Consider the following 25,855-nt stretch of genomic DNA (forward strand, 5'->3'; position numbering starts at 1 on the left):
TTAAACTATCATGAGACTGTATGTATGTGTGTAATGAATCCTTGACAGAAGGAGCCGACGATGATGTTCAAACTGTGGAAAACAAATTGAGACATTCTTATCGGTTTCACCAGAGTGTCGCAGACTGTGTGTTGACGTGGCTAACGTCGTCCATTTCCTCTGCAGGGAGTGTGTTTTTGTGCAGGTGACTCAGGCGGTCTCCAAACATTCTCACTTCCTGTCAGTGCTCTCAAGGCAATGAGAGTGCAGGAATTGTGTTGCTTCACATACTTTTCTACATTCCTTTTTTTTTTTTTTTACATTTAGATTAATAGCTTAATGTTCAATGTGTCAGCTGTGCATGTAGCCTCAGATACAGTGGTGGTGAATGAGATTTTTGCTCACAAAATAATAATGGGTGCAGCTTTTCATTTTCTTTCTTGTGGTGTAAAGATTTCACTTTTGATTTCTACAAAATAGATAGTTGAAAAGTGAATATAGATATGCTATATACATTTCTAAGGTCTATCTATTTGTTCTTATGTTATGATTTTGTTATCAAGATCATTTACAACACTCAGGTCAACTATTTTATTTCAGCTCTCATGTAAAGTTTGTCAGAATATACTAATGCACTTCTGTTTTTTGTTTTTTTTTAAACACTTGTGCCCAAATGTATTTTCTCTTATTGCATTTGTGAACAAAATGTTGAAGGAAAAAGAAATAAGATTAAGGATTTAATAAGAGCGAGAAGATCATCTCTGGATTGTAACTTGGTGTGTATTTTTAGTCTACATCAGCCCAACATTTCCTTTGTTTCCGTCGATGGTGCCTTGTACTGTGTGTGTGTGTGTGTGTGTGTGTGTGTGAGCTTTCATTTCAAGAGTCTGATCCAGAAACCGGCCAGAAAGTTTGTCAGGAAATCAGAAAGCTGCTTACAATGACGTAGGACAGTATACACAGATGTTTACTAAATACCAGTGTTGTAGTGAAGAAATTACATATTAACATTTGCCAACTTGCTTTTTGCGTAGACAGTAATTATGCTCGTATGCAAGCCTGTTTTTACTCTGATCAGAAAATAGTTGAGTGTCGCAAACCTTAGGGACCTCACGTGGGATACGCTCTTGTATTTTTCAGACCCTGTTGGCAGACCCTAGCTTAGTATATCATGGAAAAAAATCTAAAAAGCACACTGAGTTTTATATACTGCTGTACTTGTTTGCTGATAATCATAATACGATCTTACCAAATCTGAATTGACAGCATGTTTGATAGAAATAACAGGCTAAATCTATCCTACAATACCATCTGAGACCTCAAGGAAAAAAACTCACAAGTATTAGTATTAGTTCTAGCAAAGAAGCAGAGGAAACCTTCAACAGGCCAGTCAGAGAACAAACCCTCAGTGGGAGAATTGAGCATGTCGCTGAAAATGTGTAAAAAAGGAGAACAACACACTCCAGATTTTAATACATGTGTTTGTAAAGCCAGGAACATAACAGTGATGCAAATAACTACTGTAGATATTATCTCAAGCAGCTCATTGCTTAATATCCTATGTACCATGCATCGTTTTTAATCCCATAATTATATCATAGACTATTAATCTGATTTATAAGACCTGCGGACGATACTGGGCAATCTGAGGAATGTTGATTAGTCATAGTTTAGGTGCTTTCTTAAACATTTTTTAGCTCTATTTTTGTGGAACTGAAATGAGTTTCCTTTTCTGCAGGTTTGCAAAAAAAACACATTTTTATTTGCAAGCAATAAAAGCTGATAGTTAATGCCATTCCAGCCTGTTTTTTATTTGCTCACAGTAGGCCTATAATGCTCCTAACGATGCCCTATAATACCCGATAACCGCTTAATGCACAGTGTCACCTCGTGTTTTTATATTTATGTGTGTTCCCAACATTTAGATTAATTCTCCATGCTTTTCATGTTTGTTTTTTTTCCTGTATCCTAACAATGCTTTTCTCTCATTCTGTTCCAGTTAAGATATTGCTGAGTCAGTCTGGGGTCATGATATCATCATCATGAGATGGGGATGGGGGCTGGTGAGCGGTGACCGCAGGCGGCAACAGAGGAGGCGGTGCTCTGTGGTGTGGTTCACAGCTGCTGGTTCTCTGCAAAAAAAAACAACAAAAAAAACAAAAAAAAACAAACAAAAATTGCGATGTGGACTCATCTCGGGGAATAATTTGCTCAAATGTTGAAAGGAAGAACAAATTCAAGAGGTTCGAAGGGGCAGTAAGTAAGACTTTTATTGTTGCATCGCACCAAATTGCTATAAAACACCTGCAGGAGGTTGGTAGTTTTGTTGATTGTCCAGGTGCTGAGGTTTTTGGCTTTCTGGCTTGTGGGCTGTTCTGGAGCAAAAATCTCCACACCCAGTGAAGTCATTGTGCTGCTGTTGAAATCCTGGTTGGTGGTGAACACACCAAGTAACACACAAGTAAAATATTACTTAATACCTTTTAGAGCTTACTCATTGACTCTGAGATTTAGCCCTGCCTTCATGTGAATATCTAGCATTTCTAAGTGCATAAAACAGCATTTATGTGCTGTTTTATCTTAAAATCTAAAATCTGGAAAAACACACACTGCAACTTAAGAGGTTACTTTAGAGACAGCCATCACAGCCACACAAATACTATGTGTTTTGACAGCTAATCTGACCAGTTACGAATGTATGATAACTGTTCATGTTGTGAAAGTTACATGCTATCATTAGTCATTAAGATTTAGAAATTTAGGCAGGTTAATTCTCTCCAACTTCTGGTTTCAACATTTAAGTCTGAAAAAGACTTGTGAAATTTGTGCAGAAACACTTTTCAAAACTGCAGCAAAGACGGATAATCTCCACTGGCCCTTACTGACTGAGTGAATTTGTTCTTTCTCTCTGTGTGTTGTAGATAATTCACCTTGCCTGTATCTTGAAAATGAATCAACTTTAACATTATTATTATTGTCTTAAAATTCAATGAATTCATGCTCTTGATGCCAATGGGTTTTTGTATAATCATTTAAGGTCAAAACAGGAATAAAGGTCATAAAAAATTCACTCGGCACATGAAAGACATGTTCTTAATTCAAATTATGGTGATTTTGTGTCACTTACATGCAGAACACATATCAATGACCAGTTTGTTAATTATCACATAATTTGAAATTTCAGCCTCCTGACTTTGTACATAGTTGATCAGCTGAATTCCTTTAAAGGTGCAATGTGTAAGAATTGGCCACCTGATCCAAACAAATAGGGAGCAGCATACCCCCCCCTTACCCTCCCACCCTCCACCCCCAAACGCATCACCCCACCACCATTATCACTCACTGAATATAGCGTAAAGCTTACTGTTTACAGTGAATCTGTGCAGTAGTTTCAAGACATCAAAATGCTACTGAGAAATTACAGACAGTGGTAAATTACAAAAGAGCTGCACAGATCAGAAAGCGGTTGCACCACGGAGATAAGTTACAACATAACTCTAAGTAACAACTAAATAGCTACACACATGTCCCTAGGGTTGGTATAAATCATCAAATGTCACAGAACTTACTGATAGTAAACAGCAGTTTTTCTGCAATACAGAATCATGTTTTCATTAAATGCTGCCATTTTACAACACAGTAATCCAGTAGAGACCTAATTTATTAATATGATATTTCAATATCGATCCAGCTTACTACAATTTGCTACGATGCCAGACGGCTCATTCAAGCTTTCACATAGCTGGTGGAATCCAGTGCAGGTCATTGGATCAGCTGATAATGAGCAGCTGATGTCTCACCAGCGAGGCAGCTGCTCCAACAACATCGGTGCAACTTTCCAAATAGGCGTTACTTGGATAAACTGACCACATATTGGGAATCTAAATGGATACTTTCTCGCCTGAAAAAAAAATATTAAAACTTAATGTTAAAAATGTTAAAACATTAACTTAAAACTTAAGTGACATATTAACAGTCCTACAGCGAAACTTGCAGCAGCTTTCAGCCTGGTTTCTGCTGATTGCTCTGTCCAACACTACTACTTCTGCCTCTCATGTTGAACTGAGGGCAGACTGGACACTACAGTGACTCACTATCGCCCCTGAGGTACAAAGTGGTATTACAAGACAGTACTGGCCAGACGGTGCCGGAGCTAGCTGGTTACCATGCTAACTTCAGTAGATATCTCTGCAACGCAATACATAGATGTCTTTGACATAATGTCAAAACTGTTATTTCTTTACATTCTGTTGATATTTTTAGTTAATTTTTGAATGTTTTAAACTAAATTCTGGCCAAATCTTACACATTGTACCTTTTAAGGACAATAGATGCACGTTAGCAAGCAAAGTGCATGTATAGTCCTTACATGCATTAAAATACTGCTTTAACAACAACATAATTATATTATTTATAGAAACGATTTCTACTTCAACATAGTAAATGAAGGGTAAAATATAAATTAATAAAATCATATCTTAATTATTAAATGAAACTCTGTTTTTAAATATTTAAGTAAATTGAAGAAAATTTGAGTCTCATAAAAGACATTTATATTTTTAAATACTTTCTAATACATGCTGTACTTCATACAGCATAGCTTTCTGTACATAATAAAGAATTTGATATAAACAACAATGATGAGGTTTCATAGTAAGGTGTGTAACTCCTGGCTGAGTGTGACTCCTGACAAACAGCACAGCATTTGGAAACAGGTTATTTATGGGTTGAGTGAATTTCATGATCCTCAGGCTGTTATCACAACCACATTGTTTCATTTCAAAATATGAAAGCATGCATCATTCCTGAAATATTTACTATTTTCCCAAAACATTTTATCCTTCCAAGAATAATGATTTCTGTTTGTCCTGAGTTGAACCAAATTTTCTGTCTGGCAAAAAAACCAAACAATTTAGATCTTCAAGGTGAAAAACACATCAGAAAGACGTTAAAATGTTTTGCCAAGAGCACTGAAATATATATATATATATATATTTTGCTGTCAGGTGATCCATTAGAGAGACTTGCTCTTATGTAAACAACAAAAATCACCTTGAAGACAACAGAAAACTGACTCAAAATACCTGTACATGCCCAGTAGAAATTATTATTTTTGTTTAAGCACTTTAGTATGGACAGCAAATGTTAAGAAAATATTTATATATATTTTTTTATAGTAGTTAAGTAAAAGATTTAGTTTTTTGTTTGTGATTGATAAGACTGCTTTGTGGAAAATAAAAACTTCTCTCAGCATAAATCTTGTCCTGAGTTTGGAAATAAACCATCTGCCGCCCTTCAATCTGCATACTGTACTGTTCTAGTCATTTCTCGTCCATGGACTCCTTTCCTGGTGAAGAAATCTCTCTCATACTTCTCACCCCAGGGGTCTCATATGAGGCTGGGAACCAGTTCCATAAACCCCCCCAAGATTAGAATTTGTTACATTTTCTTACTTTTTTCTTTACTTTTTTTTTTGAGTTATTGGGCCCTATTTTTTGTGGGGGAGCAAAGACCAGCAGCACTCTGACAGTTTCCTAACCTTGAAATTAGTTTTGCCTGTCACTGCACAGGTTTTTGGTATTTTGGTGGATTGGATCATAGTAGTTGCACTGAGAATACACGTCTCCATCACATCACTCCTTTGTCGGCTAGGGGATTTTGTCAGTAAGAGCAAACTAAATACTTGTGCAGAATTAACAAACTAATGCTCAAAATGTAAATTTTAATTGAACACTTTTCAACCAGTAGACGAATTTAAACCAGCATCAAAAATGAACATTTTAATGTGTCAGTAAATAAGTCTGCATTAGTCTATAAATTAATAATGCCTCTTACATCTGTCATCCACAGCTGCTTCATACTGCATCAAAAGCTTCTCCATCTGTTCATTAAATCTCTGCAGATTTCTGAAGGCAGCAGGACAGATATGTTGATAAATCTGCATCCTCTGATCAGAGATGTGCTTGTGATCTGAGTGGAATGCCATTACACACAGACATTCACTATGATTACCTTAATTAAATCATGTGCACAGGATACTGGGCTAAAGATCAACCACACACACCAGACTGGTCAGTTATAACTCTGTATCCTGCTGTTCGTGTTGCAGCTAAGGGTGTTATCAAACCCAAAATCTTAAAATAGTCTGAATCAGTGGATGAGTTGGTAAACTTGTTGGGTTTTCCTGTTTGTGCGGTTTCTTTTCACACAGAAAAAAGTGAACGTGAATGCATCACTACAAGCCACATGAGAACATTTACTCTGCTCATTGGTTAGTTGTGTCTTGGGTGCGAGCAAGTACATAAATACAGGAAGAAGGTCCTGAAGAAGGTCTTCTGGCCAAATGCAAAGTACTTTGTTGCGCTAGTCCAGGTTGGATCTTGATTCCCTCTCTGGCTAGTTGCTAGCAACTGTTGATTTCACTCACCCACATCCCAGTGTTCAAAGCACACCTGACTATGAGAGCCATTTAGCTCAAACTTGCATTGTATGCCTAGTAGTTGGGTCGGATCAAGGTTGAACACATTCACACACAATGAGCCACTCCAGAATTAGTTTGGGACTGGACAAAGACCTCTTTCTCAAAGGGTCTCAGTAACCTCCACTGATTTTGCGATTGCTGTGTTCACATCATAGACTGTATATAAACACAGATGTAGTGAGGTGTGATGTCACCAACTGTATTGCATTGGAGCTGGTTTGAGGTCCAGAGTTGCAGCTTACAATTAGTGCCATCTTTTCCGTTTGGAGCGAGGACCTTCCAAATAAGGAGTGCGGGGTGTTGCCTTTCATACTCTGGAAACACATCCTGCTACCTCGGAAACACCGAGTGGTGCACACTTGGGCTAACATTAGCTACTTTGGCTAAATTATGCTAACACGGCAGGTATAGTTATCAAGTAACATTAAACGTAACAAAATATTGCGACTATAGTCCGACTCAATGTGAGTCCCGGAGCTGGGGAGAGCAGCAGGTGAGCCAGCTGTCAATCACAGCTGTCAATCAACGCCCACACTGCAGACATCAAAGCTATTATATGTCTTCAATCTTATTAATGGAGAAATAATTTCCAAAATGACAACTAGCACACTTATTAGAGAATTTAGCGATTGAGACCATAATCACTCTTTGAAAAAAAATAATTGGTATTTCAGCATCTAGCGGCTTTCAGTGACATTGCACTTTAAGGTACTTCCACATTGGCTTCAGCCTGCCGCTTGGTTCAGATCTGCCCAAACGAATTGCACCAAGGGGGAAACAGTCTGATTCAACTGGACTAAACAAGTCAGGTTTGAAAACATTCTTGGTTACAGTAGCATGCCTGACACCAAAATGTCTGTTTCCAGTCTAAAATAAAAGGGTTCACCTGAAGGACAAATAGTTTCAAGAGAGGTGGACAATCTATTATTTTTATGGAGTTTACTGTGGCTGCTTCTTCTCATCTACAAGGAGAAGGTTGCCTGGAGATCAATCTAAATCTCAAGCTGCATTTCTCATCTAAATGTTCTCAGCAGACTGAAAAGAACAGAGAAGATAAAGAGAAAAAAAAGATGCAGAACAAAAACAGCGTGTGAACTAGGAAGAGAAGGACAAAGAGCAAACAGGAAAGAGTGCGTGTGAAAGGAGGCAAGTTATATTTATCTGCCTATAAAGCCCAGCATGCTTCTCGTTTTGAATCTCTGGCTTGTAGAGTAAAGTTTAGCAGAAGTGAATCCTGGCTGTAAGAAATGATGTCAATACACCAATAAAAGCTCTCAAACCGAGGAAGTTGTCTGACTGGATGTCTGTTGTTGTTATTGTTGGTACATTTGAAGGAGCATAACTGAACTACAGCTTGTTCACGTTTCATACGGCATATTTAGGACACGTTCACCCCTTATAGATTTGGTTCTACTGGACTGGCAAGAATAGTTAAAAACTGAAATGTATATAGTATCTCTGTCCTCGTCTAGTGAAATATTTATGGTAGCAAAAAAGATAGGTGACACTGTGAATTCAAAAGCTAAAAGGTGACAGTTTAACTTGGTAAATCTGAGCATAACTGCCATTTCCTCCATCATGTCAGGATGTGTTGTCTCCTTCTGCTTTTTCAAATGGCTCATCTTGCGCAACTAAAAGTTTCCACCAATGCTCATATTCATCTGTTTCTTATATACATAAAAAAAACTCTGCTAGATATGCAGTTCAACCACATAGAGTGTCTTCATTTTCAGCAACACCTGATGACAACACAGGTGACAAAAACTTTACGCATATTTACCACTTTGTTTGTGAAAGGTAGTGTGAAACCTAGGTGGACAGGATGCAAAGTGCAAACAACAAATCTCAAGTTCGATTCACACTAGAAGTAAATAAACTTGTGGGTGTGATCACACTTTAATTGGACACTTAGTGCTAGGTACAGCAATGACCCTCTATGCAACCACTCAGTTCAGTTCAGCCTCTGAAGTCTGAAGCAAGCAGTTTTAGCCCTTGTCTCTTTAAAGGACAGGTTCACAGTTTTTCAAGTCTGTCTTAAAACAACAGTCAGACAGAAAAATTGTGAACCTATCCTTTAAGGTCTCCTGCCTGATGAGCCCACTGTGTCCTGATTGGTTAGCTCCAGGAAGCTGGCCCTCAGCAGACTTGTGGCAGCTCTGGAGGCTATGTCAACAAACAGTAATAGTAGGATTTTACTTATTTTTCTCATTCTTTTCTCGAAATGGGAACTTTTCAAATACATCCGTACATGTTCAAGCCCAAATCTTATCTGAAATATGCGAGTGGACAACACAAACAACCCATGGAACAACCTTAGCAACAAAGGCTACAGAACGGATGGTCGTTTATGGGCATGCGCGAACAATATGATGTCATCACAAGGAGAAAGTAGAGGTAACATTGCAAACAAAGCGTTCACATCAGACTGAAGCCCTGGCTTTTTGACTTGAAGGCAGCACCTTCCCATTCACTTGAATGAGAAAGTGTGTCCAAACTTTTGACTGGTACTGTGCATCCCTTAACTCAAATTTAAGCTGAGCACAGCTTTCATTCTCCAGCAGATGAATGTGAAAACAGCCTTCTAGTGTCAAACATCATTCTGCACAGTGAAGCTCAAACATCCATGTGAAGTATAAATAAGCAAAACACATTTTTGAGTGCATCTTATTCAAAGTTTATATCAGCTGAAAACCTTTTTTTTCCCATCGGTGATTTAATTTTTCACCTTGCTAAAAGTTTGTGGATGGGTTTTCCAAGGTGTGTCACTTCTGACCACACCCAAACACACCCAGCAGTGGTGCAACAGAAACATTCAGCCAGAGAGGGCAGTGAGACGGTGCTTTTCAGCCTGTACGTCAGCAGACAATACTGGCAGAGACACGTTTTTCTCATAGCAGGGTTTCAATATCACGTACGGTTATCATGCATTTAACAAAATGTTTAGAGATTAGGTAGGACCTTGGACACGCTGAACCATCAAACTGATGGCAAGATAAGCATTGTCTTATGGCTACAGACAGCAAGTTGTTTAGTTCCTTGTTTTTTATTTTTATTTTGCACTCTTCTAAAGCCTCTTTTCACCCTGTGAAATCCCTGCAGAATGATTAAGAGCAGTTTTATCTGACAGCGTGCAACATCTCAGTCTCAACATGAGAGATAAATAAATATCTGACCGATCTGAGTGAACAGCAAGTAACACAGAATTGTCTCCTGGTGAGTAGTAAAATATTGGATGATTTTTAAAAACACAAATATTCTTTAGGTAGTGATTTTTGTCATTACCTCAGTCCTTCCACCACAAACAGCTGAAAATATTTGTAATTATTTCAAATTTTCTGTAATTTTCTGTGGAAGCTGAAAATGCTGTGTCATCAACTACAGTATGTGTTTAATAAACTCAAACGAAAAAAATCTGTGGCTCTAGACAGTTTTTTTTTTCTAACTAGGCCTTAAACAAGTCAAGTTTAAAAAAGTCAAGCATAAAAGAAACAAGATGGTAAAACTTTCAGCTTCCTTTCATTTGAACAAGTTTAAGAATATTTTATGCATGCAGGAAAAGGACTAGACTGTAGCTGTATTTGATGAAATATTAAGTGTGTGTGTGTGGGTGTGTGTGTGAAAAAAAAAAAAAAAAAAAAAAAGTGTAGCTTGCACCGCAGTTATTTGCAGCTTAAAGGTCAAACTGATTAGCAGCTGGAAGTCAATGATCTTGACCTCAGGAGGAGAAAGGTCACCGAGGTCACAGACATCTGTCACTGTTGATTTGTTAGTTGCCTTTGAATATTTTATAATTTTATGTACTACGTCTCTAATTTTGCCTTTTTACACTTTTTTTTTTTACCATTTTTTTGGCTCCCTGAAATGCTTGTTCATGAGTGTCGAGCCAGGAGCTACATATATCATTTGACCCTGGATGATCATTAGTTTAGGCAGATATATAGGTTTTGCCGAAAGCAGATTCACATGTGGGCGGGAGTGTGGATTTTGCTCAGCAAAGACGAAATTACTCACACAATGAAAGTTCGTTGATGACAAGGTTAGGTAAAGTAATGCAAATATATATAAACAGATGACGGTTGGTGAAAGTGTTTTCTCTACGGAGGTGAGTTTCGGTCAGTAACTGCAGAGCGTTATAGTCTGTGGGATGTGATTAATTATCAACGTCAGCAATCACTCCTGTTCTTGTGCCACAAACAGCTAAAAATATTTGTAATTATTTCACATTTTGTCGCAAATTTTTCTGTGAATTTGGAAGCTGTGTGGCAAACTATGTATTTAATAAACTCAACAGAAAAACAAATCTGTGGCTTTAGATTATTCCTTCTTTCTAACTTGGCCTCAAACAAAAAGATGGTCAAACATTAGGCTTCTCTTCATTTTAATAAGTTTAACAAACATCCAAGAATATTTTATTCATGCAGGATAAAGACTAGACTGTAGCTATATTTGATGATAAAAACAAGACCATAGTGTTTATATTAAGGTATGGAGAAACAAACATCAAGTGTGTGTGTGTAAAAATGTGTAGGGTACCCCCAGTAAATTTTGCCATTTTCTACCGTTAGATATGAGATCTAATCATACCCACAAATGCCAATTAAATGAGTCAACAGCTCACGTAGCTTGATGCTGTTTGGCCTTCAGACTTGAACAATACGCCTGTTTGTGGCTTTGGTTTGATCTGGTGATCTAAACAGAGATTACAAATGACAGACAATGGGGGAAACTAGGAAAGATGAGGTTGAGTTTGACATTTTGATCAGGTGAGGTTAAGACACACAAACAAACACACTAAGAACTGTATGACTGTCAGTAAACAGTTATCAGTGTTTTCTGTTGAGCAGTCTTTAAATGGTTAAGCTTGTCCTTGACTCTGCAGAGAGAGGAACAAGTGGGAGTTGAGAGAGAGATGAAACATCTATGTGAATGCAATTTGGGGTCAGATCATTAAAACCTCAAATCACCCCACAGGTTTTATACTCAGCAACAGTTTCTTTGAGCAAGGCACTAAACCCTCTAAGTGCTCTGGAGTGTTATCTCTATGCTTCTGGCAACTTTTTCTGCACAGCTACATGCATGAAGGCTTTTGATGCATCTTTTTTTCAGCTTTGCTTTATCCTCAGTTTTAACATTTTTCAGCATTTTTCTAAGCTTCTAACTTAAAGGTTAGTCATTAATCATTCCTCCTGTTCATACTGGCCATTAAAAGATCCCCTTCAAATGAACTTTCAGTGTAAGTGATGGGGACCAAAATCCACACTGTGTCCACACAGTCATTTTATGCAAAAATGCATTTAAAAGTCTGAAGCGTATATGAGGCTTCAGCACATTTATAGTCTTTTTAGCATCAAATTCCCTCTTTGTGTTTCTTCAGACATTTTCTCTGTTGAGCTGCAGTGGAAGTATAGTAACAAAAAGAGGGACTTTGACTATTTTAGACAGCTGAAGCCTCAGATAAGCTTTTAAATACATTTTTTGCACAGAAGGACATTGAACATTGTAAGTGCATTATGAAGGGATCCTCTAATAGTCAGGAGGAATGACTATGGCAAGAAAAACCTATTTTTAATGTTCATTTGGGCACCTGACTGTTGTTTTAACCCATCCTTTAATGATCCATATCAATTGAACTGCTTTAATATATCTAGACCTTGTTGTTTTTTCACTTTTTTTCCCCACTCGAGTTCAGGTGCAGGACAGCCAGCATAGGACATAGAGGCAGATGACCCAGGCAGGGCTACTGTAACACAGTTCCCTGATAACAGTGAGTCACTGCAGTGTTCTTGCTACAGACGATAAGAGGAACATAAACAGATATTCATCAAGATGTGCTTCTCGTGTACTCTGGCACCTGGACGCCTCAGTGCTGCATGTGTGGAAATCCATTTTGTTTTGTTTTTCTCAACAGTCTGACTCATGCATGAATCTGCTCTTGCTTTCACCTTTTAACTGTAATACACGCATTTAAATTTCAAAGACAAATTTTACTTGTAAACTTGCACTTGTTCAAAATCCATAAAATGGCCGCTTGAACTTCCTTGAAAACATTGCCTCTTCATAAATGACCTCGTGTAACACTAGGTGTGACCAAAAAAAAAAAATCAAACCACTTAAATCATTGCAGTTTTTTCCTTCCTGTCTTTTCAAACCAAACTCTCTAACCATGTTTTGGTTCACCCCAACAAACAGGAATAAACAACTGTTTCTTTTTTTTTGTACTATTGCACCTGCGTGCTGCAGACTAGTGCTGCTCTACTGCCAGTGACTCTGTCACCTGTGCAGAGCTGTCTAAATGTTTCTTAGTTAACTTGTCATCGTTGTTACCTTCCAAGTTGGAACATTATTTCCTGGAAACACACAGCTGCAGTTGTTGTGGACTGTGGAGCAGGAAAGTGGAGAGGAACACACCCCGACAATCACCTACAGCTGGCAGGTGTTGCACCAGTGATGGTTCCACCTCATTTAAACTACATGCTTATTTTAGCTGGTTCAGAAGCCATGTCAGAGAGATCATGTAAAGAAATATATAAGTATAAAGTAGGAAATTTGTAGTACTGTTCTCATGTCAAAAAAGAAACAATTCACTTATCAGATACTGTATGTATGTCTTACACATGTTTCTTATATATTTTCTTGTATGTAAATATATAAAATATTAAAGCTTATTCTCTGATGCAGATCAGTGCTGAATAACAAAAGTCTGAACACAAAACACTCAGATTTAAAACTTTGTTTACATCAAAAAGCATCAGTGCATGTATCAAATACATGACTTACACACTCTAATCTCTACTCTTATCTCTTTACTGTAATCCGATTACTTGTTATACAGCACACCTTAAAAAACAAAACAAGAATGGAGAAATTCTCACAAGTAACTATAGCAGCAGACCTAACACACAGGCTCATTCATAAATCTCACACAGTTATCAGTTGACTGAACAATCAGTAAATGCAAAACTGGAGAAATTCCAAATTAATCAAAGTCCTGCAGCAACTAGACAGCAGAAATAACACACCAGCTTTTATATATATATATATATATATACATATATACATATAGTTTCATTTCCAATACAGAGCTGATTCACTGTTAAATACTGTATGTCTTGTCCATTGTCATATGTCTTGTTTATTTTCTTCCAGTTGATGATAAAACTCAAAAGAAGAAAGTCCCATGAGTTTTATCTTCATCTGCGAGCGAGCTGACTAACTGTGCGAGTTACTGAGCCAGGCTGCCTTACAATGTCTCATCTTGTTTGTCAGATTATAATTACTGAACCAGGTTCCAGACGGCAGTGCTCATCACAAAGACACTGTTACATAAACGCAGAAAACAAATAGCCTACTAAGATTATTTTGAACACTGTAATGAGTGGAAGTTTGAACACACCACACCATACAGAGCTCAGTCCCAAACATGCACACTGATGACAAAAGATGAGTAATTGTTAGAAACAGTGTTGTGTAAGAGGATGGTTTGATTCCTCAAGCGTCAAGAGACACTCATGAGCAATTATTTCTTTTTAAATAAAAAAAAAAGTTTTGTAACCTCTCTCTCTTTTAATGTATCATTGCCTTTTTTTAAGATCAGATAGCTTTGCATTTCTGCTTTGCTGGACAGTACAAACTACACAGTGTCTTGCCTGTGTGTGTGTGTGTGTGTATGTGTGTGTGTGTGTGTGTGTGTGTGTGTGTGTGTGTGTGTGTGTGTGTGTGGCTCAGTCAGTCATTGCAATGCCTTAAGGCTTCTGTGCAGCACTGGCTGAGAATACGCCCGGACATGTCTAAGAGCAAACTTGCCACAAATACAAGCATGCACACACACACACACACACACACACACACACACACACACTCACACACACACACACATATATACACACACACACACACACACACACAGCCGTGCACTGTGGTAAAAGCCAGCTGCTCTGCTGGTTTACAGCCCAGATAAGACAGTCCTGGGTTCAGCCTCACTCTAACACCACTGACTCACTGTTCTGATGAAATGATGAAACAACCAATGACCTCAATGACACCTAACGAGGAGGAATGCAGTATGAGCTGCCTTCTTCTCAGATAATCGAATTATAGAAAAATATGTTTTCTCACTCATCTTAGTTGTATCCAGGAATGTTGATAGTTTTGGTTTCCCAGGTTTTTATTCATCCTAATACTGTGAAGGTGCACTGAAGAAATCTCATCGGAACTACTTTCTGCTACTGTTACTACTACTACTGTTGACTTTTTCAAATGTAATTTTACAATGTTTTGAGTAACCCAAACAAAATTCCTTCATTGTGTTTAGGTGGGGGCAGGAATCTCACAGATGAATATCTCTAAATCTGGCAAAAATAAAAACCAACACTATCCGCATGGCTAAATACCACCATGGGTCTTTCACACCTGTTTGATTTGGTTCAGATAAACTCTGGTGTATGTGCCTGTCTGGTCTGGTGTGTTTGGGCTGGCGTTAAAGTTTAACTGAACCCTGGTGCAGTCCAAACAACCTATCTAACACCACCGGAAAAGGAGGGTCTCTGTCTGGTTCGAAGCGGACTCTGGTGTACTTTGGTTGTGGTCTGAAAGCAAATGGACCAACCACAGGATTTTATGATCATGGATATGTGGTTTTAACATGAGTCCAAAAGCTAAACAACTACTAACTCCTCAAAGCTGCTCCATATTGTCAACTGTCCCCACCATGTTCATTCCTCCTAAATTGACACCAGATGCTGGTGCGGACCCAGGCTGGATCTATGGCTAATGTGAAGGTCAACATTGTGGGTTTGACCAGTGTCCAACAGTCTGATATGAAAGGGTCCAACGCAGGTTAAATGTGCGTCACTAGACCCACATCATACATGCGCCTGCTGTATGAAAGTGGTATAAGACTATGTGAAAGAATAAGTTTTGTCAGCAACCACCCTTTAAGATAATTTAGTTTATTTGTTTTATGGAAAAGTCAGTAAATTAAGATTTTTTCTCTCCTATATTACATTTTGTATTGTTTGAACAGCAATTCATTGCTCAGCAGTATCATAGAAAGCCACTAGTATGATCAAAAGTCAGAGCTGTTGAAACACATGTAGTCACATAGTGATCCACTGGGGAAGTACCAGGAAAAGAAAAAGAGAAATAAGGCTAAAAGTGGAACGTGTCTGTATTTCCATTAACTTTCGCATGTTCATATAGCATTTACTGTTAGTTCAAATGCTTACATTTTCCTGATCAGCAACCTCTTGCGGTCATGTGGATAACAAGACAAAAGTAGCATCATGTTGTGAGAGAGCCGCAAAACCTGGTTGGGGTGGATGATTGGGTCTGACTTTGACACCAGAGAGGTTTGCGTCCCATCCCACACCAACAGCCGAGCTGGTTTCATTTAACCATGATACTGATGTTTCTCTAACCTTAACCAAGCCGTTCTGTCATATGAATCATTTTTGTAACGTCGCTCGCTCAAAAGAACAAAACCTTTTCCGCCTAAAGTAACTGTACGACTCTCTGAAGGAACTGTGTCATTGGGTTTAATTTTAACAAACAAGATGTGGTCAAACCACACCACTGTGGAATACATTCACAATGCATTAGTGATCACAGTAACTTATAATTGTGTTCAGAGAAGAGCATTCGACAAGAGTGGTGATTCGTGTTAGTATCATCCAGTCTGAATGTGTTTGTGGTTGTGTTTCCTGTGAGTCTGAAGGAGTATATCTGCAGTGATGATGGTGATTCCTTTGTTTATTCTCACGGCAGCCGAACTGGTCATGAGTCAGCTGGGAGGGAGGGATATGGAGAAATCACACCCACAGTTGATAAAGCTGAAACAAAGATGTGAAAGGTAAACGTCTGAACCCTTAAACCATAGCTTGAAAAGTTAAAAAAATATTATTAGTATTGTCTGAGTAACTCAAGTCTGATATAGCTTTTCCATTCTGTTACAATAGCTGCTGTATTTTATTACGAAACAGCTGATGAATGTTTGTTCATTAGTCAGCATGATCGGGGGCGTGGTTTCATGTTTTACATTTACTGCCTCTCTAGTTTGATGAGTTGAGATGTGGTAACAAGGTGACATGGCTAAAACAAAGTCTGGCGGAAACACTTCACTGTTCAGACAGGTTTTAAACAAGTCAACTATTTAGCTTGATTATTTAAACAATCTTTATTTGGAGCTAGAACTGAAACTGAGTGCACCTGAAGTGTTGGTAATAACTTCTCATTGCACAAAAAAATGTTCTCCCTTTTTTTTTTTTTGTTTTCTCTTCCAAATGATGGAACATCTCCTGCATGAAAGTCAGATGCACTACACGCCAATCCACCACCCCGACAACCCCACCTTGTCTTCTAGAAATGACCTCATAAACAACTAATCTGGCAACAAAAGCACTTTGGTTGTGGTTTCAGTCAAATGTTAATAAAGTAAACACATCATGCCTCATGCTTCAAGTCCCTGTTTACTATTTCAATACCATTAAATCATAATAATAATAATAATAATAAACCATGATCTTCTGAAAAAGTGCTGTGAAAAAGTTAACATAAAAATAAAGGGGTTTAATCATGCTTTAGTTGCTACGAGCAGTAATGTATTGCATGAGTGGATGTGGCAGGAAAACAAAGGAAATGCATCATCATTGTGATTTGCCAGATAGATCAAAAACATTCCTTAGTATGTTGATAAAAAGCATAATACAGCATAACGTGTCTAACAAAATATTAAATTAACCATATGTAACCGTAATCTCTGTTATTTCTATAGTTTTTATAATTGTTTTTCCCATAACTGGGACTTCCTGACAAATAACTGGACTCCTGTTTCCATTTAAGTTTCCACTGTCCGCCTGCTTTGAGCTAAATTTCGGCGCCCTTAAGGAAATGGTGCTAAATCAAATTTCAGTCATTCGTGAGGAGAGAGAGGGGCGCTGGCAGTGCCTGTTGCCATTTCAATTCTGTGTGTACACTGGCAAGGACTTTTTTATAAATGAAAAGACAGGAAGAGCACATTTTTGAAAAATAACAACATGTTTCCTGCTGTTGCCTATTGAATCATGTGCTGTACGCCCAAATAGTGTCACCTTATCAATGACGTACATCTGATTCTTCCTAATTTGTAAAATACAATGGAAAAGCGAAGCAGAACCAACCTACAAGTGCCGAAGGTTCAGGTTATGGAAAGCTCCAAGTTACGGATCATTACGTTTACGGAAAGCATTCATTGTGTGGAAAGTTTGTTTTCTTAGCTTGAAAAGTGCTATACAAATAAAATTATCATTACTATTAAGTCATGTTAATGGAAAACACACACCATAAGACACAGGGTTGGATGTCCCTTTATTTTCTGCCTCTCTATATTATGGGCACACTACTTCATTTGTTAGCACTGAACACTGGTATTGGACATAAATTGTGACATTTGGAATTGTCCAGTATGAATATAATTAGTTGGATACTTGAAATGAAACCTGTCCGATTGTATGACAGCTCATGTTTTGTTTTGTTTTTTGTCCTTTTGGACTTCTCTTTAGGGATATCACCATGTTCCCAGATCTAAACTATTAACTGGGTGAGTAAAATTTAATTGTTACTGATAGGGATGGTATCTAAAATTAAGTTAAACCAAGTTGTAAGAAACTGGAATTTTCCTTTAAAAAGGTCAATCGCCATACAAACCCATTTGGCCAGTAGACTAATCAATCCTTATTTCTAAAAGCATTCCCTCTCTTTCATTGTTGACACAGTGGTTAGTTGATAATATGTTGCTGTGCAGGACACAAAGAGGAAGAATTAAAGCCAGGGGTTAAGGTGGGCCAGATGGATCCAGAACAGCGTTCTGGTACCTTCAATTAATAAGTAAATAAATCTGATTTGCAGTTTCATACATAATTATGTCAAGCGAGTTCATTTTTCATGTGCTGCAGCCAGGCGTTCCTTCCAGCTGATGCCATCGAGATACTCAACAAATCAGAAAGTAATGTCACCCCACGACCCTGCCCCCACACTCAACAACCATCCTTTTTACGTTCTCATCACTTCCCTTCAGTGGGTTCATGCGTGCAGATGTCTATAAACTCGCGGTACTTCGGCATCTAGCTAGCCACAGAAGGGCAGCGAGTGTAAACGGAGTTGCTTTTTTCTAAAGTGGTGGATAATTTCCAATGTAACGTTTCAGTCAGAGCCCAACAAACATTACCAAACACACAAGCTGTTTTATGTGCAATTTGGCACTATCTGTCTCGCTAGCTACCGGTGTAGTAGCTGACACCCCCTGCTAACCCCTCCCAAGTAACATCGCAAGCAGCGCTAGCCAGGGAGATAGCCGGGGCAGACTTATCACCCCAACTGGCAGTGCTGGCAATGACTGTCAGGAACCCCCTACAGGGGCTCTCTTCCCCTGGTCTGTCTGTGCTCGCTGTCAACTGTCAGCTGTCAGCTGTCAGCGCGGGACGTGGGGTGATTTTAGGTCCACCACACTGGTCCCGCTGCTAGTATGAGGAGCATAAAGTGCCCTCAAATTGGGATGAGTATTTCCCAATTAGAAAGTACATTATTAATGTTAATGCGTGATAATGAAGAAATTTAAAGTTTGCATAAGCAATGTCATTCATTTTAGGTTTTTTTTTAATCAACATTGGTTATGTACATGATGTGTTGTTGTAGTTATCTGGTGAATTCAAATACAGCACAGCCCAGAGCCACAACAAGAAATGGGTGCTTAAAAGAAAGTCAGCTGATCACACATAGCACATAGCCTGTCCACAAAGAAAACAAGTCCACCAGAGATAACAGTACAATCAAATTTGAGGTGAGTCATTTTACCCTGCTGCACCACTACATCAGAAAAGGTTCACCTGCCAAATCCCACTTTAACCCTTGGTTAAAATGTAGGAGAAGAAATAACATCCAGTCATGTCCACTTGTCATGTTGGGTTTAACAGTTAAATTGTTGAAAATAAAGAGATGTGCACACTCAACTCATTTGTCATAGTAATTCAGTGGAAAGTGAGTCAAATCGTGCCCTGACATGTGTGAAACCATACACACACGCACACACACACACACACATACACACACGCGCGCAAATGTGACACAATGTGCTATTTTGAAAGTACCTGAGTAGATAAAATTTGCATTGGTGGTGTGGAGCATATGGTGTGGCGACTGCAAAATGTTAAATGTCAGATCTATTTTTGTTACAGTATGTTGTTGTTTTACACAAAGTTATGTCTTATATACTGTATGCTTTTTGTGACATAAAGGTCAAGCGAAGAACAGCCTTCTCATTATATTATCTGTTTGGGAAAATGGCTTGTGGAAATATTAATACATGCAATGGCACTTTGTCAAGGGTTACAACCTTAAAATTTAATTGAAATACATCTCATGTATCTAATTTTTCCCACCCTGAAATTGTACCTGGACTTTTGTGTATAACTTAGTCTGAAAGATCACCCATCACTGCTGGATTAAAGACAAATAATGCAGAACTGACATTTTAAATAAATTGTATTATCATCAAAAAAGTATTAACAAGAAGTAGGGCTTTAGTATTGCCTCTTGTTTGGATGTGGAAACAACCCTAAAAAGTTGTTTTTTGCAACTCATGAGAAGCTACACGTGAAGGGTTAAGAGTCAGCTTTGGTTAAAATGCAGAAGCTTGTTGCTGTGGAGAGGAGGTGCACACGCACACACACACACACACTTATACACACACAGTGGTGAGGTTGCTGTTGAGTTGAGGGAACACGTTGTCTTTCTTGTTCAGACAAACCGGACAACAGGCGGACATGTTGAAATGTAAAACTGCACAGTCACACTCACACTGACGTAGTCATGTTTGATATCATCGGGAAGTGTCGCAATTGCTGTCTTGAGTATGTGATACTGCTCTCTCTGCATGATTCGTTTACTTATCATTGGAAATAAAGTTTAAAGTCACATTACAATGTTAAGAACTTTTGTGAATTACACTTGTGCACAAGCAATATATGCTTGATTATATTATATTGATTATATATTAGATTTCTTGCTTATATATATATACACACACACACAATCACACACAAATACGTACACAAACACACACACATGTATGCAAACATACACACACAGAGCAAGTTTTAACAATAATCTTTTCTTATTTTAACTTATGAAATGTATTTATTTTGTTTCATTGATTCTTGATGCTTTGGCAACATTGTTGTTGTGACATTCATGCCAATAAAGCAAATTTGAATTGAACTGAATTTGTGTGATGTGGAAATTAATTGCAGTAGTCACTTTAGTATGTGTTTATGAAAAGGCCACTTACAGCCCTGCTTGTTTTTGTAATAAGGAAGTTTTATATTTTGAGTACTTTCACTTTGACTCTGTGTTTATACACATTCGTCATTGATACAGGGCATCGGTGTTGGTGTGTCATCATTATTTAGGATTTAGCAAGTCATGTTTTGGGCATTTGGAGAATCTGCTGAGCTCAAGTCTCATTATGAGTAGTGCTCACGTGGGCACACATGAAGACACATTTAGGACGCCTATTAAATTTGAGATATGAGCAGACAATGAGCAACAAAACATAAGACAGAAAAATGAGAAGTGCATGAAAAAAAGATGCTTATGAGAGAGATTTTCATGTGTCGTGTGCTTAGTTAGATCTAAATTACTACTTGAAAAGATAGTACGCATACAAAAAATAGTATTTGCAATGTACAGTATAGGCTGCATGGAGGGTCACAATATACTAAACAGTATAAATACATCCAATACAATAACCTTAAACCAAGTGTTGAGTCTTTTTTCAGCTGTAATTTGTGATGTTTTAAATAAAACAGGATGACATTTTAAGTCTCTCCACATGAAAACCCCTCCAATAACAACACGATCCAATATACACATGTATATAACAGATCAAAAGTTGAATCAAATACACAAAGCTGCAAAACTGATATTATATGTTGGATTGAATCTCAATTAAAGGAATGTTCCAGCTTTTTGGGACTAATGTATGCTCACATTTGTGCAGTTGCTAGCTTTGCTCACTGCGAGAACTCTCAATTAAACCTGCGTTGGATTTATAGGCAACTAGAGACACCATTTTGGAATAGCTGAAAGGTATCATTTTGACAAGGTGTTGACGCTAAGCTAAGCTATGCTCGAGGTCTTCAGCAAAACAGACCTGTAAAAAAACACACAGGAATCTGACCTGCATAAATTAATGCTCAAAAAAGGGATCAGATTTAAAAGGGACCAGAGGATAGATCAATAAATAGGCCCTAATGAAGACAGCACCAGCACACCAACACTTCCCGCAGCATATTAAACAGAGATTAATGAGCCGTCAAATTGCAGGCAACTGTGATGATCATGATCAACTGATAACAAGTCTGCTCAGATCCCGGATACACGGGTATTAGACAAACCTGAGATCCACAGCAATACAACAACCGAAGCCTAAACTTCCTGAATAGAATTTGGACCTGGCCCACTTCAGGTCCCGGGTCAAGTCCACTGCTGTACAGACTAACCTGGCGGCTGATTTATGTGGTAACAAAGATGAAATGAATGCATTTATACAAACAGTGTAAGTTGCAGTTGCCCCCTCTGACAGCAGTCTAGACAGGCTTTGAGTAAACATACAGTAACAGTACAGCTTTTGTCTGACCTCAACAATATGAATTTGTGAGTGCCCTGAAGTAATTAAATCCTTATCTGGCATAACTTGTTAGCCCTTCAACACATAAAATGGCAAAAGAGGGATTAAAATGAAAAAGGATTTCATGGAGCAGAAGCATGTGGGTTTTGCTTGCCTGTTTTATCAAAGTATATGTTTACCATTGAAGCAGCCGATAACATCAGATTCCAGTAAGTGCATGTCTACATGTCTTTTGAAACTCGACCAAATTACATTCAAAAGTTTACAGTATTTAGATTATAACCTTTATTTCATGGGCATTATGATCTCGACCTCCTGGATATTTATACACACTACATATACCTGACAAAAGCTGTACAAAAGCAATTAAAAAAGTCAAATCCATTATATTAATTACAGTGTTATTGCGCAGATTTACAAGTGAGATTTACAACCTGGATTAGTTAGTTTAAAACGTGTGAACATGGGTGTCAAAAGTAAAGAAAATTTGCAATATTCCCACCAAAAACCTATAGTATCTTCAAAAACTGTCCTCTAACAACACTCTGACGTATTTTAGCCACAAAAATCATCCAATGAGGATACATATTCACTAAAAATTTAACAGTTGGAAATAAAATAAAACCAAGGAATATTAGTTTGAGAGGGAGATCTTAACATGAATACATAAACTAAAAATGATTATGTATAAAAAGTTAACAGAACATAATGTACCTACAGCTGCCACAATATCTTACAGGTATATCTAATGTTCATACCCAAGAACAAACACAGCATTTAATACCATTAACTGTATACAATAAATCTCTGACAGGCTCCCCTCCCATCTAAATGCATCCACGAAATCTCTGCCATGCTTATATATCTGTACAAGAATAGCTCAGCCAATCACACAGTGACAGTCACAGTGACTCATCACCCAATCAGCTTCCACATTAATGTTAGTATGATCAGCCACAGTGGAGTTAAATAGAGACAGGAAGCTGATTGGTGGGAAGAGTTCTGAGTCACCAGGCAACAGCTCCCCATTGGTGGAAATGTTAACCAATCAGTCAGAATCTTTCAAGTTCAAAGTGGGAACCAGTTTAGGAGGGAAAAAAATGAATGATTGACTTGTACTGAAGAAAGGGGAGTACATTTAGCTAATTTTAGCTCATATTCAGCAGTGGATTGACACTTGAAAAAGAGTTTATGCTTTCACAAAGTGACAAATCTCCCAAACAAATTCATAAGTATATATATATTTAAAAATACCTTTAACATTTACATTTATTCCAACAGAACATTGCTGTTAATCCAGTGTTGTGTGCCTTTTTCAGGCTCTTTGTGTCAACTTTGTTCAAACCAGGAACAAGACTTGACTAATTCAGTTACTCTTTATCTCTGTCTGCCTATTATGGACTATTTTTTAACCTACAGAGTTAGGACTGAGGACTTAGGACAGAGTGAGACTATGCAACTTTTAAAAGAGAAGTTAACCCTTTAATTATCTTACAAATCAATAGTTGAATCCATAAACAATAAAATGCACTTTTGCCAAGTTCAACAAACTCAGGGGTTTACCTTTACTACTTGTTCTGGTATAACCTCCTCCTGTTCATACTGGCTGATAAAAGATCCCCTCCAAACACGATTACAATGAAAGTGATGGGAGCCAAAATCCACAGACTTTGTTTTGTGCAAAAATGTATGTAAAAGTTTATCTGAAGACAAGATGAGGCTTCAGCAGTCTGGGTTAGTCAAATCAAGTGGATATTTTTCAGAGTTAGTCTTTTTAGGATATAATTCCCTCTTTGTGTTTCCCCAGACAGCGATTCCCTTCTGAGCTGTGGTGAAAGGATAGCAAAAAGAGGGAATTAGGAAGTAAAGTGGATTTTGTCCCCCATCACTGACACTGAAAGGGCGATAAGAAAGCATCTTCTTAAGGCCAGTATGAACAGGAGGAATGATTACAGACAGCAAAACCTGTTTCAATGTTCATATGGCCACCTGACTGTTGTTTTAAAACAGAGTTGAAAAACTGAACCTATCCTAAAAGACAAATATTACTGTGTAACTGTCATCGCTGAGTCAGTTCACTGACTTCTTCTTTACTTGTGCTGCTGTTCCAAGGCATTTTAGCATTGACCCTTCAATGCCACATCACTGTTCACATTTTGTCATTTGCTGTTTTCAAGGTCAAAAATAAATTCTCAGTCACAACTTTTAAGCCAAGTTGAACATAAAGTGATTAGTAAAAACAGAAATTTCAACCTTCACAATTACGTCTGCCGAGGAAGATTGTGCGATATGATCAGAAGCTTCAGAGTTCAGATTATTCACGCAAACTGATCCCATGGTCAAGAATGAACTTCCATGCTAGTTAATCACTAAACCTTTTATAAAGTATGCCTTATTAGAACACAAAAACACAAAGAAATAGACAAAGCAGATCTCACACCCCCATAAACCAACATTTAGCCAATCTTTAAAAAAAAAAATCTGTATCCAGAGAAGGTTAACAGATGGTTAACTGAACATTCACATCACCACGGTGCTTCAAATTCATGCAGTAACACACATTTGCGGCTCAGAAAACGCTGCACCCAACCTCAACCTTAAACTGTTTTCCACCTTACTTGCCCAGATTTGACCAACTCACACCAGGATTTAAACCCATGACCTGCCAATCACAACCATACTGTACATACATAACCTCAAGGCTACCAATGCCACAAATACACAAATATGAGCAGTGTGTGAACTACAGGGGAGTTTGGCTCCCCTTATTAAGGCATGAGCTCCCCTGAAAACATGATTTGTGTAATTTTGGGGGGTCTAATATAAAATATTGACAATATGCTATTTTTGTCATGCATTTCTATTTTCCTGTATCTTCATCATCATGGATTGTGTGTAGAGTTAGGCTATTATTGATGTATGATTCATGTATGAGGGTGATTCATCACTAATTCACTTTCATAAAGATACCAGCATGCATGCTTTTCTTGCCATCACCATGGAAGCGTGGCGGCACAGTATCGTAAACTTCACTCACTTTAACTCAAATAGCCGACAAAAAACAAACTTTCTTAGTCTCACTCAGTCTGCGTGCCGAATCGCCATTAATCATTTCTCTGTTTTGTATTCAGCACATAAATATGTCAAGAAAGAAAACAAGGAAGCTTCCTTGCAAATTTTGGATTTACCACAAAATCTAAGCCAATCATCTTTGAAGTCAGGCCTCTGTGGTCGCCTCTGTTTTAAGGTAAAGGCTATTCCCAATTCACAGTATTATTCACTGTTAGCGCTGTTTGTGATGGGTTTTATTGAAGACTGGATCCCTTGTAGACAGCCTGGCCTGTTTTTGTCGGTATTAACAATGCTCGTACATGTGTGAGTTGTTACAGGCTGGTTTATTGATATGTGACCCTCGCATGTCATGTGTTAATTGTACCGAGAAATTATTGTGCCCATCTGTATGTGATGGGTGACTTAAACTGTTGTTGATGAGGACTCGATCCCTTGTAGGCAGCCTGGCGTGCTCTGTTTTTTATTTAACACTCATACATTTGTGTGTTTATAGGCTGTTTGACCTATCCTTCCCACAAATAATCTGTGTCTTATTTGTGCAGATAACTATAGAATATAATACATCACACTGCAGAGTGTACTGTATTGTCTCACACTGTACAATGTGGAGGATTACTGATGCGGTCATGAACTGATTATTATATATTAGATGTGCTGACATTAAG

At 38.0% G+C, this 25,855-nt stretch overlaps 2 long non-coding RNA genes across 6 annotated transcripts in view; one reads left to right on the forward strand and one right to left on the reverse strand.

Moving 5' to 3' along the window:
• LOC122996905 overlaps positions 1-5,278 on the forward strand; it is a 94,247-nt gene extending 88,969 nt beyond the window's left edge. For all 4 annotated transcript variants that reach the window (XR_006407110.1, XR_006407108.1, XR_006407107.1 and 1 more), the window contains one exon: positions 1,979-5,278. This is a non-coding gene — a long non-coding RNA (uncharacterized LOC122996905). The remainder of the gene's footprint in view (positions 1-1,978) is intronic.
• LOC122996903 overlaps positions 1,420-25,855 on the reverse strand; it is a 42,947-nt gene continuing 18,511 nt past the window's right edge. The window contains exon 4 of one of the 2 annotated variants that reach the window (XR_006407106.1): positions 1,420-2,111. This is a non-coding gene — a long non-coding RNA (uncharacterized LOC122996903). Of the gene's footprint in view, positions 2,112-16,154; positions 16,288-25,855 lie in introns of those variants that run through there. The other variant, XR_006407105.1, reaches the window with a different exon arrangement.

The sequence above is a fragment of the Thunnus albacares genome, chromosome 14 (assembly GCF_914725855.1).
Source record: "Thunnus albacares chromosome 14, fThuAlb1.1, whole genome shotgun sequence".
In the NCBI taxonomy this organism is placed as follows: Eukaryota; Metazoa; Chordata; class Actinopteri; order Scombriformes; family Scombridae; genus Thunnus; species Thunnus albacares.